The sequence below is a fragment of the Sinocyclocheilus rhinocerous genome, unplaced genomic scaffold (assembly GCF_001515625.1).
Source record: "Sinocyclocheilus rhinocerous isolate Xijiao unplaced genomic scaffold, SAMN03320098_v1.1 scaffold478, whole genome shotgun sequence".
Taxonomy (NCBI): domain Eukaryota; kingdom Metazoa; phylum Chordata; class Actinopteri; order Cypriniformes; family Cyprinidae; genus Sinocyclocheilus; species Sinocyclocheilus rhinocerous.
The window spans coordinates 560,644-576,228 of record NW_015651483.1 but is presented as its reverse complement, the minus strand read 5'-3'; the positions used below and the strand labels follow the sequence as shown (position 1 = coordinate 576,228).

The 15,585-nt window shown below is 37.3% G+C and overlaps 1 long non-coding RNA gene and 2 pseudogenes across 1 annotated transcript; 2 read left to right on the top strand and 1 right to left on the bottom strand.

Moving 5' to 3' along the window:
- LOC107712851 (ankyrin-3-like) overlaps positions 1-1,285 on the top strand; it is a 3,488-nt pseudogene extending 2,203 nt beyond the window's left edge.
- A 1,532-nt stretch (positions 1,286-2,817) lies between these two features.
- LOC107712861 (uncharacterized) overlaps positions 2,818-15,585 on the top strand; it is a 15,569-nt pseudogene continuing 2,801 nt past the window's right edge.
- Positions 13,470-14,442, bottom strand: LOC107712862 (uncharacterized). The gene is made up of 2 exons (XR_001636837.1): positions 14,219-14,442; positions 13,470-13,531 (listed from the first exon to the last, which is right to left on the bottom strand). It is a non-coding gene; the product is annotated as an uncharacterized LOC107712862 (long non-coding RNA).

Genomic DNA, 15,585 nt, shown 5'->3' with positions numbered 1-15,585 from the left:
ATTATTATTATATTATAATAATATAATATAAATAAATATAATATTTATTTATAATGGCAGGCAAAGAAACAAACACAAAATAATATTTTTATTTAATTTAGAAAAAAAACATGTTATGTTTATAATATCACATATAAATATTTTTCTCACAGAATTTTAAGGTTTTTATATTTAAGAAATTATACAGCTGCCTTTACATTTTGGGTCCTTTGCAGGGGTGCATGTAAACATGTTCTAAAGCATATGGAAAAATAAATGCAATTTTTATGGGTGATGAAAGCTGATGTCATCATATTTGGGGGCATCATCCTGGGCAACAAAAAGTTTGAAAATCCCTGAAACAGAGAATTAGACTAATAAACTGCCCTTTGGGACACTAAGCTATGTTAAGTGATACTTATTTTAATAATACATTTTAAATCTTTTGTTCTACCCCAGATATTGTTGGATAAGGGTATAGACCCAAACATCAATGGCCCTAAAGATCAGACCCCTCTCCATCTAAGTGCATTACATAACCAACCAGCGTTGATGGCACTGTTGTTGCATGTGGGGGCTCAGTTTAACTCCATCACACAGGATGGGTTCACTGCCCTGCACCTCGCCAGCCAGAGCGGCCACACTGAAGCGGTCGCCCAACTGCTGGAGGGCAAGGCCGACATCCATGTCAAAGACAAACAGGGAAGAACAGCCCTGCACTGAGCGGCAGCACAAGGTGAAGTGGGCATCATACAGCTACTACTCACTTCTGGGAGCGACACCAATGCCACTGAAAAAGAGAAGAAGACCCCACTGCACCTGGCTGCAAAGGAGGGACACACTAAGGCAGTTTCAGCGCTGCTGGCCGGTAAAAGTCGGAGCTAAGGACATGGATGGCTGCTCTCCTCTGCAGTATGCTGCTTGAAACGGGAAGGAAAGAGCAGCTGGCGTTCTTCTCGCATCTGGTAAGAGCAAGATTGTGGATGATAAGAACGTGTGGAGGAGGACTCCTCTGCATTTAGCTGCAGAACATCGTCATGAGCTGCTGGTGGGCCTTTTACTGGAAAACGGTGCCAAGATCAACTGCCTGGATAACAATAAAGATACACCGCTGCACTGCGCTTGCCGTGATGGGCATGTTGGAACAGTACAGAGACTAATAAACTGGACAAATAGAGAACGAGCGAACCTACAGGCAACTAATAATGTGAATAAAACAGCCCTTCAGGTGGCAGAGGCAGAGGACACACATGCTCACCGAAACATAAGTACCCTGCTAAAGAAGAAGATGATCCTTGTGAAATAAAACTAAACATAAAACTGGAGAATCTTAAATATGTTTGTCAGAAAGTCAAGTAGAAGTCACCTCAACCAGTTAGCAGCTTTCACTTTTTGCATCATCAGACTGATTTTAGAAACATTACGTTTAAAGTGAAACGGTCATAATTAGCATAATGTATACTAATATTATCTAAATGATTTAATGGTTATAACGTTTACTTATCATTGATCCTCTAATAAAGCAATTCATAGTTTCGTCAACAGGTGTCACTCAAACACAGCATTTAGGAACTTCGAAATGAACATGATCTTAAATATAAGGGAAAATAAATGCAATTTCTGAGGTTAGATAAACTCACAAAACAGTAGAAAAGCTGATGTAAATATGTGACCCTGCCTGTGAAAACCCAGCTAAAGTCATTTTTTGTGCTGTACTGTTTTCTACATAAAATCATGTGAATAAAACAGCCCTTCAGGTGGCAGAGGCAGAGGACACACATGCTCACCGAAACATAAGTACCCTGCTAAAGAAGAAGATGATCCTTGTGAAATAAAACTAAACATAAAACTGGAGAATCTTAAATATGTTTGTCAGAAAGTCAAGTAGAAGTCACCTCAACCAGTTAGCAGCTTTCACTTTTTGCATCATCAGACTGATTTTAGAAACATTACGTTTAAAGTGAAACGGTCATAATTAGCATAATGTATACTAATATTATCTAAATGATTTAATGGTTATAACGTTTACTTATCATTGATCCTCTAATAAAGCAATTCATAGTTTCGTCAACAGGTGTCACTCAAACACAGCATTTAGGAACTTGATCTTATATATAAGGGAAAATAAATGCAATTTCTGAGGTTAGATAAACTCACAAAACAGTAGAAAAGCTGATGTAAATATGTGACCCTGCCTGTGAAAACCCAGCTAAAGTCATTTTTTTGTGATTTACTGTTTTCTACATAAAATCATCCTTTATAAAGATTCTGTGAAAATATAACCTTTATATCTTTATTGACTGAGTAAGGCCATGTCAAAGATTGAAATCATAGTGAAATTAATGGTTGAAATCAAATTTTGATGCTTGTTATCTCATAATTAGATTTTGAGACTTTAGCCTGGATTTCACAGACAGGGTCACATATGGACACACTTTTTACTCTAATACATAGTGTATATTTCTTTTTAGAAGTCAATTTCCGTAAACACATAGCCTAACTTAAAGTATTGCTTACAAAAGCTACTTAACATTAATCCATTCATGTCTATAAATTCAGTTTTGGGGACAGAATTCACAAAACTATTCTACTTTAAGATGGTTTTGTTGAATCCATAAAACGCTACTTTTAGAGAAAACACACGTTTGCGTAATCGGACGTTTGGCTCTAAATCTTAGTTACTCAAACGGTTCTTGTGACAACTAAACTTCGTAAACCGATATAAACGTAATATTTTATACATATGGGGTTAAAAGATTGACGTAGGTTGAAATACCGTGTCATGTGACCATCTGTCCATCCTTGTCACGTGACTCCGTGTTGACGGAAATGCTTCAGGAATGGCGAGAAACAAGGAGAAGCGGTTTGGAAAACTGAATCGACTGTGGCTCCAGAAAGAGAGAGAGGGTATGAGACGCATTTATGGTTTATTTACACCAAGTTAATTGTCCCTAATGTGAAAAGACGGAAAATGCAAATGTCTGCGAAAGCCAGCGTGTTCTCGCATTCTTTTGCACATGGTCAGTTTACGGCAGTGGTTCCCAACCCGGGGGTCGCTAATAATTTTCGAGGGGTCGCCAAGTGCACTCGTTTTTAAAAATAAATAAATAAAAAATATATATTTCATTTATAACAGCACAATAAATATTTCAATTCTAAATATTAAAAAAAAAAAAATTTCATTTATGGAAAGAGAAGAAATTCTCATAACATCGAGAATTTTTTGCAGCGTATCGCGAGAGTGGGAACGTACAGACCTAACTTTAAAAAAAAAGACGCAGCAAAGAGAAAATGGCAAAGCGCCAGGGAGAAGATAAAAATGAATGCGCTAAAAATAAAACAAGGACTTATTTGGACAGTTATCTTGAATTCGGTTTCATTGAAGCAATGGACAAGGTGAGAACGAGCAAAGAGTTCACACGTCACATGGAACGGCTACAGGAGGAGATGAAATCACGATTTTCGGATGTTAATGAACATGTCGCCAAATGCGCATGGGTAATGGATCCATTCACCGCAAAGGAGGAGGACGTGGAGTATTTAGAAGCGGAGGACGAGCTCTTGGATATCAAGTCTAATTCTCTTCTGAGGAGATTCTTTACCGAACACGGGTACAAACGGTTCTGGCTGGTGAAAGGACCCAACGTCGCACCCAAGCTTGCGCACCATGCTACAAGCAGACTCATCCTGCCATTCGCCACAACATACCTGTCCGAAACTGCTTTTAGCTCTCTGGTAACCATCAAAACGAAGGCGTTTTAATTGTATGTATGTTTTTAGTTTTTAGAATACAAAACAAAAAAACACAATAATACATTAATTATCTGATTAAATTATATTCATGCTAATAGATTTTAATTTGCTCCTGTTTGTTCATCAGTTAAAAAGCAGAGCCTGTCTGAAAAGTCTGTTCTTGTGAACCCTTGCATGTTGTTACAGGTTTTTAAGGTAATAAGTGAAATGGATAGATTTGTTTGATATTTACATTAACAGAATAAAATGTGCTGCTGTTATTTGTTCATCAGGTTTAGGAAAAAAAGTGGAACCTGTTGTTTGGAAAAAATCAATAGTTGCAAGTTGCAGCTAATTGTTTGCATTCTGCTGTTTTTGCATTGATTAAAAACATATACAACTGACTGTCACATTAAATGAAATGTGTCTGCTAGTGTGTTTGAATGGGTGGGGGGTCATTAAACATTTTCAGTGTTAAAATAGGGGTCTCGTGAAAAAAAGGTTGGGAACCACTGGTTTACGGCATAATGCATCTGTATTTTTATTTCCAGAGGGTCGCATCAAAGATGTTCACGTGTCAAGGCCAAAGCTTGTAAGAAATCTCTTTCGTTGCCATACTTCTCTTATCATTTCTATGAGCCCGCTTGCCATAAATGACAACAATGTCTTATTGATGGACCTTTTGTCACGCAGGCAACGTTAAACTCAGTGGCAGCAGTGAAGAAGTGGATGCCGAGCATCAAGAAGGAGATAGAGTACTATCTGCAGGTACTGATCATACTGTCAACACGGGAGAAAAGTAGGGAAATAGTACCATCTGTCGGCGTATACACTAGAACGGACGAAAACACGCTTCCTAAGGCACAACATAAAGATAACAAATAAATAAATAAAATACTACCATTGAAACGTCTAAATTATTTGAATTAAATGAAGGTGTAACTTTCAACCACTGTAACATTGCAACATACAAAATGTGCTTTACATTAAATACTAACAACTAATTTACAATCTATATACATTCATATTCACTGATTAAATTAATACTTAATACAAAGTCATTTTTAATAAAGTAAGTTTTTAATATAAAGTAACTATGAGAATAATAAATATTTTAAAAGTTATGGTTCTGATTCCTCAAAACAAGTCGGGTTACTTAAGAATATTACTAATTATTTTAGTACTTATTCGGAGTAAATTTTTGGGAAACAAATGCGATATGCAAATATGATTGTTTGACATTTTAACAGAACAGATTTTTTCAAATTGAGAAATACATTCAATAATTGTAAAAGGTATTTTAAAGGTATCATAAATATAATTAATACATTGTATGCTTGTAAACTATATGTGAACTCAGATTACACCCCTGCTGATCTTACCTTCTTAAACCAGCCCAGTCTGGTTTGCTGGTCTCCCATCCTGGTCAGGTTGGTGTGTTGGCTGGTTTTTAAGGGGTTAATATTTGACAAGCAGTATCTGTACTTTCACTCAAGTAATGGAGTTGAGTACTTTGTCCACCTCTGTTTGGGGCCCATTTCAGCAGTCAGTCTGAGAGACCAAGCTAAGATTGTGCTTATTTTCATCAGATTCAGACCTATGATATGATCAGTGTTGGGGAAAGTTACCTTTAAAAGTAATGCATTACAATATCGTGTTACTCCCTAAAAAATGAACTAATTACGTTAGTTACTTTTTTGGAAAGTAATGCATTACATTACTTTTGAGTTACTTTTTAAATCTGGGCAGGGCTTGCTTGTTTGTTTTTAATATATAAAAAAGTTATTCTTTTATAAAGCCCTTTCACACCAAAAGTGAAATGAATACACCTCAGGGTGAAGGAAATGTAAATTCATGTCTGTACAGTTTGAGCAAGTACATAACCAGCCAGTGTTCAAAACTATCGCCTTACTTTAGCCCGATTCACAACGGTAAGCTTATAATAATGTTTTCTAATTTGAGTGGTACTGGTAGGAATTTATGGGAAATTCGACCATGCCATGCCACGTCATTACGTCACGTCTGTAAACATAAAGAAGTTGTCCCGGCTAGTAGGCTATATCGCACGTGAGGATGCTGCAGGTGGCAGATTGTTTATAGCAGGGGTGTCAAACTCAGTTCCTGGAGAGCCACAGTCCTGCAGAGTTTAGTTCCAATCCTGCTCCAAAACACATACCATGTAGTTTTCAAATAAGCCTAAATGACTGGATTAGCTGGATCAGGTGTGTTTAATTAGGGTTGAATCTAAACTGTGCAGGGCTGTGGCCCTCCAGGAACTGAGTTTGACACCCCTGGTTTTTAGCCTTTTCTCACAGCAGCTGGAATAATTAAATTTATCATTTTGATGGCGGATTGTTATCCAGAAAGGATTATGAAACACATGTGACTGAAATTAGATCATATTTCCAGTTTTAAATGTGATTCTGATTACAGATAGCCTACGTAGGATTACTCAACATTTGTATTTGAAAGAGAACCAGTTCTAGGGAAGAATAATTTGCTTTTTGGGTTAAAATAATTTATTTATATGAAATTTGAATGGTATGACAATTAAGAGTACAGACTATACAGAAATTGAAATACACACGCTAATACACACTATACACATAGTCACGCAATGCTGATGTTTTTAACATTAACAATTTGAGAACAAAGTATAACAATAATAATAATTAGCACGGGTAGATGTGATATGAGCTAACCGATCGTTAGATTTAATCACCATTGGTAGCGTGATTTATTGTAATGCTTTTTTCCTCAGTTGGTCAGAACAAAAGTGGCAGACTTGTTACCAGGACCGGTTCTAGACATTTTGAGGCCCTAGGCAAAATTTATATTGGAGGCCCCCTGGCCTCCGTCCCTCCACTTTTCAGAATAAATAAAAAGCATTTGAAACAAATATAATTTCTAACCCTTTTTATTTATAGAAAACCTGTTATCAGTACTTTTATATATTTACTTAAATGTGGATATTAATTACATTTTAAGGTAAAGAAAAAAAAAAGAACGGTCATCTCGACCAGCTCTTCTTATTATTATTACTATTATTATTGCACTTTTCTGCATTTTTTTTAAGCAAAGTCATCAATAATTGCTTCATAAGAAATCTGCTGGGCAAGTTCTCTGTTAATGCTGATTAAAGGAAGCCCACAAAGTCATTCCTGATTCATTGTGGAACGCAGGTTATTCTTTACAAGCTTCAGTTTTGAGAAATTTCTCTCGGCAGCTGCTACAGTTACTGGCAAGGTAACTGCAATTCTGAGCGCAATCCAGAGATATGAATATATCTCCTGCAGTTGTTTCTGGTGAAGAAATCTCAGAAGCTCCATAGCTATGTTTTTTGATGGTGATGGTGGAAGGTTGAGGATCTCTTCTGCCATTTTCATTCCTAAGATATCTGCATGTCCTTCCTTGCTGAGTGCTTAGGGTTAGGTGTTTGCAGTGTTTCTTCACTGTACTTCTTGACATGAGCAGATCTCTGAGTAGATCCTGAAAAAAAGCTGAATAGTTTCTGCAGGTGTCCAAATAATCCAATGGCATCCTTTGAAGCTCTTGCTGCATCTGCCAGAACTAGGTTTAACGTGTGTGCCCCACATGGGACAAACAGGGCTCTTGGGTTCTTTTCAAGCAGCCTGGCTTGTACACCTTGCTTCTTGCCCTTCATGTTAGAGCCGTTGTCATATGACTGACCTCAACAATCAATAAAATCAATCTGAAGATCCTTCAACCTATTTAGGATTACAGTTGACAGCTTTTTTGCCAATTGTCTCTTCGACAACCAAGAATCCCAGAAAATATTAATTTATTTCTGGCTCTGGCTGAAGTTCCACAATGCGTATAATGATAGACATCTGTTCCTGGTGGCTAATGTCTGGTGTACAATCATGGATGATTGAAAAGTACTTTGCAGTGTTGATTTTTGCAACTATTTCTTTGGTCATGAGATTCAGTAGCTCATTTTGTATGTCTTTTACCCAAGTAGTGTGTTGTACTTCCATCTTTGATTTTAGCCAAGTGCTCCTGCATGACTGGATCAAACTTTGCCAGAAGCTCCACTTCCTTCAGCAAATGACCATTATCAGAATCATAGAGTTTGTCTGTGGATCCTCTAAATCCAAGATTCCTCTCAGCAAGAGGCTGTATAATTGCTAACAGCCTTGTGAGAACATTTCGCCACCTGTCTTTCTTCCTCCAAAAGGGTCATCTGTCGCTGATCTATGGTTTGACCATGCAGTTTTAATCTGCAATTCTAATTCCCTCCACTTCTGCATGATATGCTCAGAACTGTTCTCATGGCTGCGCAGGATGGTGTGGATGTTCTTCCAGTCTTTTAATCCTCCTTTATTGAGCTTAATTACTTGGGTAGAGAAAAGTTTGCTGCTGTAGCAAAAGACTGCATCATTCACCTCCGAATATGACAACCGTGATCTTTTGACTCTTTCACCATTAGACATTTTTCTATAAAAACAAACTCTGTGAAAAGGCTCGTCCATCTGTATTTTTTGGAAAAACATAACTTTCTCTGACATTAAATGGTCCTCTTCGCACTGCCTTTGTTCTGAAACTTTGTGAAACTGTATCAGGCCATAAAGCTGGATCAATAGGCTGAGCTTCAGGTACTGTGTTTCACTTTTTGTTGATGTTCCAGGTGTGGCAGTGTCTAGTCCAGACTCAGTGACTTCTAGTCTCGCACTACTGTTGCCTTCAACCTCATGGCTACTATTTGGCCCTTCACTCTCTTTGCTGAGTTCCTCACAAACACTCTCTGGCTCTTTGCCCTGTAGTTGGTCTTCCTCATAATCACTCTCTGGATCTTCGCATTCTTTGCCCTGTTGATTCTCTACCTCAAGGCTACTCTCTTGCTCTTCTCTCTCTCTGCCCTGTTGTTCTTCTGACTCGCCACTTGTTTTTAAAAATCTCATCAGTGATCCTACAAAAGGTAGTGTTTAAAACAAGTAATGTCATTAGCTAGGTTACACTATAAAATAATACAATTGTTTAGATAATGTTTTTTTCTCATTACTTTAAAATGCTAACTTTAGCAAGTTTAAGATTATAATTTTATTAGAAATTACTCTCATGGACACACTGACTAAATCACCCTGGACTTTTAGTAATTTGTTCAGTAATTTATTCAACACACTAACCCACTATTATAACGAACATTTTTGCCTACTCTATACAGTAAAATGAGGAGTAAAATGCAATTTTTCTAGCTGGATATGGACACAATTTCCCCCTCCTACTGAAGCAACATAGATTGTCATATTATCTATTGCATTTAGAAACCCTAAATATGCACTATAACCAAATAAATAGTGGAAGTGAAAGAGACAAACTACTAAAAAGAAGAGTTAACTTCTTCAATTGTATTTGTGCTTAAATTGTATTTATTCAGTAAATACATCAGCACAATTTATTTGAAAACTAAAAAATAAATAAATAAGAAAATGTAAATATGAAGTAGGTTATTATGATAATGTAAACATCACCGGAATTTATACAGATAGTTGAGGTACTTTTTTGAAATAATAAACAATGCTCTAGCCTAGCTGCGATTGCTGTTTTTATTAATAAACTTTTTCTTTAGCATTTTGAAAGTCAGCTCCTGCATTGCAATGTCAATGTACAATCGATCAGCTCAGATTTAAAGCGTCATACATACGCAAATTAAAATCTAAACGTGTCATGGCGCTCGCGCTGTTTTGAACTCCGGCAGCAAATAATGATCCATCTTCAAAAGACGCTGATGTGAATCGGCAGAATGAGGATCTGTTTATTTTAATTATATACATTACAATCAAAATACATGACAATAGCTCACATACCTGCATCACGAGCTGCGCTTTCTTTGCGTACATGTTTAGCTTTTCGGTTAGAAGCCCCCGAGGGATGCACTCGTTTTGGCGCCATTAGGCAGTATGCAGGAAAGTTTGATTTCTTTCATCACTGCAGACAGTCTCTTCATGCATTCAAGGGGTGCAGAACCACATTTAAACAGCGATATTAACTGGTTCCTTTTCAGGTGAGTGACAGGTATTTTATGTCTTTTATGTCTTACGCTGCCCGTCTTGATTGGTGAACTAGTGTATTAGGTTACGGTTATGGAGGCCCCGCCTCCAAGCCAGAGGCCCTAGGCAATTGCCTGCTCTGCCTATAGCTAGCGCCGGCCCTGCTTGTTACTTACTTGTTTAGACTGCAATATCCGGTGAAAATTCTTCTTTGGGTCATACTTCCAAGACGTAGGCTAGAATCTGTGATTCCGAAGTACAGTATCCACACCAGTGTGGTGACTGACAGCCACACACACCTCCTCAAAGCATTAGATTTATCCATGCTGGAGCCGGCCTGTGCTGGTGCACAACCCACGCATAGAAGATAATTCCGCAAATAACTGCAATTGCAGGTTTCAAACAGAGATGGCGACAAAGAGGCAAAACTTACAGACTGCAGCTTTAATTATTAGAGGTTTGTATAATATTCTGAGTTTGCATTTGACTGTTTTTATCCATTTTAAGGAATACCGAATCTGTTTTTGTGCAGGTGAGATGAGTAAATGCAGGTTCACATTTAGGCAACACGAGATCTGTCAGTTCCACACTCAACCTGCATTTGCAGGTTTCAAACAGAGATGGCGACAAAGAGGCAAAACTTACAGACTGCAGCTTTAATTATTAGAGGTTTGTATAATATTCTGAGTTTGCATTTGACTGTTTTTATCCATTTTAAGGAATACCGAATCTGTTTTTGTGCAGGTGAGATGAGTAAATGCAGGTTCACATTTAGGCAACACGAGATCTGTCAGTCAATACATGGAAAAACAAAGTAACAGGCATTACTTATTTGAAAAAGTAATTCAGATATTTTCTTCTAAATTAAAAAGTAATGTGTTACTTTACTAGTTACTTGAAAAAAAGTAATCTGATTACGTAACTTGCGTTACTTGAAATGTGTTACCCGCAACACTGGATATGATGACCTATGATGGCCAGATAAGAGGTTAAGTCCTAACATGGTAATAAGCTTGAAGCCTTACAGTTCAGTAAGCAGTGTTTCCCATACATTTATTTATTTGTGGCAGCCCGCAAAAGGCTTTGACTTTGTTGAATAAACAGGAGCACTGCATGTTTCAAAATCAAAACGCAGCAAGAGTGTTTTTATATCACTGTATCTCTGAAGGAAACTGACTGTCTTCAGAACGTTTTCGATGTCATTTTCATTTGATCTTGCATGTAATGCCTGATAAAGCAGCTTTTGTGAGCGGAGCACTGCTTTGTGTACAGCCAATACCGGGCAAACCTCTATTTCTGTCGCTCCAAAAGCGCCTCCTGCTGGCAGAGAACGAATTTGGACAAACACACACACACACACACACACACACACACATAGATAGATAGATAGATAGATAGATAGATAGATAGATAATATGAAGATTTTAAATGCCATCAACTGAGTCAAGCCAGTGTGCATAAACTATGTAAATGTGTGTACTATGTCAGTTATATTAGATGAACCTTGTGGCTGTACAAATACAGCCTCAGTGTTTGATACTGATCTTGCACATTCATTGCATGTCATGCACAAACCGAAGAGTGGAATGTATGGTTTATTTGATCATGAGTCTCACACATTTGGGTAGGAGAAGACTTTTATCTGTCGATTTGTTGATAGCTGATAGTAGTTGTGAATATTTACAGCTTTGCATCTGTATTTTGCAGCAGTCGCAGTTATCTCACTACCCAGACAGGAAGATAGATGAGTTCTGTCAGCATATTGAGGAACTGGAGACTGAATACAAACGCTTCCTAAAGAAACGATGCTCCCTGGACCCTACCTGCAAACACAAGCATTGGGAACCTCGAGCATATGCCAAGAGGAGGCAGGATCCAGTCAGCAATCAAAACACCTGTTAGTTTATGCTATTATATTACCAGTCTTTGTTTGACAATGCCAACATTGTCTATTTAAAGGAATAGTTCACCCCAAAAAAATAAACAAACATTTGTTGAAAATTTACTAGGGGTGCTCCGATTGATCGGCTACCGATCACTATCGGCCGATAATCACGTTGGGATGTTTGATCGGCGGTCTCTAAAAAGGGCGATCTCAAAAAAACGATCTCAAGCTGATGACGCTGCCGTGACCCGTGAGAGGTGTGGCACGACATGCACCGGCTCAGTCTCCGGTGCGGGTGAAATAATTATTTCACATTACTCTGTTTGCAGTGCATACGTGGTGCGTATTTTTTCCCCGGCCATGTTAACGAATTAAAACGTTCACACTGCACCCGGCAGTGCGTTCCAGTAGCGGCGTGTCTGCAGCAGTGCAGAGATCGTTTCCGCACCGAGTCTATTGCTGCACTGCAAGCGCTGAATTAAAGTAACAGCGCATTGTTTGCGGTAAATATGAACATGGATTGACACGAAAATTTAGTAATTATACCATAAATGCAAATAATTAAAGTCTACTGTGTTTCAGTCAACACATAGGCTATGGCTTTTTGGCTAGGTTTAAAGGAAAGGAGCACTTTTAGATAAACAAGACAATAATAGATGGCATTCCTGGAGGTAGGAAAACAAAGTTCTTTATGAACCGCAGGATTGCTTGAAATAAAGAATTAAATGCAAAAGAAAAGGCAGTAGAGACTGTCAGTGGTAAGTTTTAAGTTAGAATGTTTGTGATAATGTAAGAAAAGTTGTTAAAATGTTTTGCCACTTGCTTGAGCAACTTAATATATAAGTACATGCAGAAGTAAAAATCATTGAATAATGTGTTTCTTATATTTATTGCGTTTAAACATGTCTGTGAAAGATTGTATTATACTGTACTGTGTAAAAAAAGAATCACAATGCTGAAAAAGCATTTTAAGTAACAATGTTTGGATTTGAAATCAAAATAATGGATAAATGTTGTGTTTATAGTAAACAGCCACGGATCAGTTGCAGATTCCTGTGTGAAAGTACAGTCAGTGCTGCTTCTGCACCGCTTCTGTACTGCACATGGACTGCATACGCACTGCAAACAGAGTATGTGTGAACCTCACATACAGCTCACAAAACCAGGCTTGTGCTGTGTGTAAGCTATTGTGCAACAATTGCATGATTGTAAAAACAAAAATGCAGTGCATGATCAAACATTTAGGTGAGATAAATATATATTTTCGAAAAATGTCTAAAAAATGCCCCCCTCCACCCCTTAAATTAAAAAATCCCTCTGACAAGAGTTACCCAAGAGGGGAATTCATTTTCAAAAATTAAATTCAGGCCCTGAATAAATGTCTAAAAATCTTGATTGGATCATCACTTTAAATAATTGTACATGATAAAAAGAAGGCTTTAAAAAGATCGGTACCGGTGATCGTATCGGCAGATACTGTGATCGGCCTCAAAAATCCTGTTCAAAGCACTCCCTACTCCGGACACATAAGCAACTTTAATATTACTTATTTTTATGGCTTTGCAAGACATTGCACTAATTCAAAATGTATTTCTTCAGAAATATCTCTCTTCTGCCCTGTATTGCATGGGACTAGTATAATAATGTGGAACAACATCTTTATGTAGGCTTTCCATTTACCTAAGAAAACCTGGCAAACTATTTAACAAACCTGAGATTGATACTAGTTATCTAAAAAGATTTGAGAAATAAAACAAAGAAACACTTCAATTGAAAAACAAAAATCTAAATGTTTTAAAAAGCTGCCCCCATCACAGCCCTAAAAATGATCCATACTTCAGATTCACGTGCTAATCACTTACTTAAGTGTTGAAGAGTCACGAGGCCACATGTCGTCTCCATTCTTCTGTTCAATAACTACCACCTACAAACAGAGAAAAACAGATCTAGGAATAAAATCAAACCTGAGTGGAGAGGTCAAACGTTAACAGGTTACAGTGTTCACAATGCATGCATGAGCAGGACTGTCCAAGTGTGAAAGAAGTTTTGCTGAAAGTTTCAATGCTAAGCCTAATTTGATCAGAAAACACACTGACACTGCAATAATGGAATGGTAATACAGGTATATTTCACTAATTAACTTAAGATTCTCCTAAATACAGGTATTCTGTCTTTTCCTCCTCTGCCAAAATAACATTGTTTTGGTGACCAATCACACAGATATCGGTTGAGCTCATATACATAAAAAAATAATGATTAACCTTAATATGTAGGCTGTTTATATTACACAACATCATGCAATCTTCTGTTAATACATGCATGCCATCTTTGAACAGCATTAAACAGTCTGTGTAAATAACCTTGTCATGACAGCTGCAGCTTGTGTTCCACCTTTGCAGTGTAATCATGACTTTTATTGATGTGGATACAATTTGATTGGTAACAAAGGTAAAAAAAAAAAATGCACAAAAGAAAATACCCCTGGAAATCAATCCAAGGGGCAAATATTGCTGCTTAATGGAAAAGCTAATTTCTGACCCAGTCCATTTCTGTTTATTCTCAGAAAATTAGCTTAGGGCTCCTGGTTGCAGTAAAGCACAAACTGTCTCACCTGTCCCTCGAAGAGTCCAGCGTCTTGAATGGTGCTGTCCAGTTTATACAATTGCTCAAATGTATTGCTCATGTATTTGCACCACAACCTTGTTTCCTTCTCGTCTGGAACACTGAACAATTTCCTCATCTCCCGTTCAATGATGCCTGTCAGGAAAGATGTGTGGATTAGACGGTTTCCAAACAAAACGAAAATGAGAAAAACATTTTCACTGTTGTAACCTATTTGTAGATTTAGCATTTGTAGATAGTCTAAAGCAAAAGAGCAGAAGGAATGAAAACAGGACAGGATAGAACAAAACACCTATCTGTTACTATCTATGTGTGCCTGGGCTACCATGCCGTTCAGATTAACAATAGTGTCCTATGACTATGTGAGCTTTGGCTACCATGCCAACCGGCTTAAAACTAGTGGCCTATGGCTATGTGTGCCTGGGCTAGTTAGAATGCACACTATGTGTAGTTAACAAGTAGATACATTGCAAGCTGATGAGATAAGAAATCCCGGCAACCACCTAAAGCAAAGTATCATAATTCAAAGTCATTTGATAATTGTCATACTGTACTCTTATTTGTAATTAAAGCCATTAGGATGATAAAAGGTATTTATTATATAATAAAAAAAATTTAAAAAACTTGCTAACTGAGACTTGTTATAGCACTTGCATATCATTGCTCTTTTGTTGATTTTGATTGCTTCTATTGTCGTCATTTGTAAGTCGCTTCGGATAAAAGCGTCTGCTAAATGACTAAATGCAAATGAAAGAGCGTGCCTCTGATGCTGCGTGCAGTTGAAATCAACCACAAACTCATCACTGCTAATGAAAACATCGACCTTATAAATAAATGAACGTGACATTGAACGCAGCTAATTATGGTGAACTCCGGTTGAAGTGTAAACGTGAATGTTTATTTCATTTAAACCTGTTCTCATGTTTGCTTGAAGAATCAACAATGTGTTCGGTGTCTAAAAACAGAGCAAACAGAAAGAGAACGTGCAATCTATATTAGCCATACATTATTAGAGCCACAGAAAGACAAACGTTTTGTAGCGAATCATCTCATAAGGGAAATATGAATAATTAATCATAACTAGTTATAATTAATTATAAATATTTAGATCCGCTGTAGATATTTACTTGACCTCTCAGGGTCAACTGTCTGTCAATTCTAAGAACGTTAATTTCCTGGTTAAGGGAAATAACTTTCTTACTGTACAATTCTACAAAGAGCTTGTAGCATAAATCTGCATGATTAAGTGACTCCAGTTATGAGCAAACAATGAACAACGTCAAGTGTGATACAAGTAAGACTTTATTAACTACATAAACACTTAAACTAGTCCAACATACTACATAAACATACACA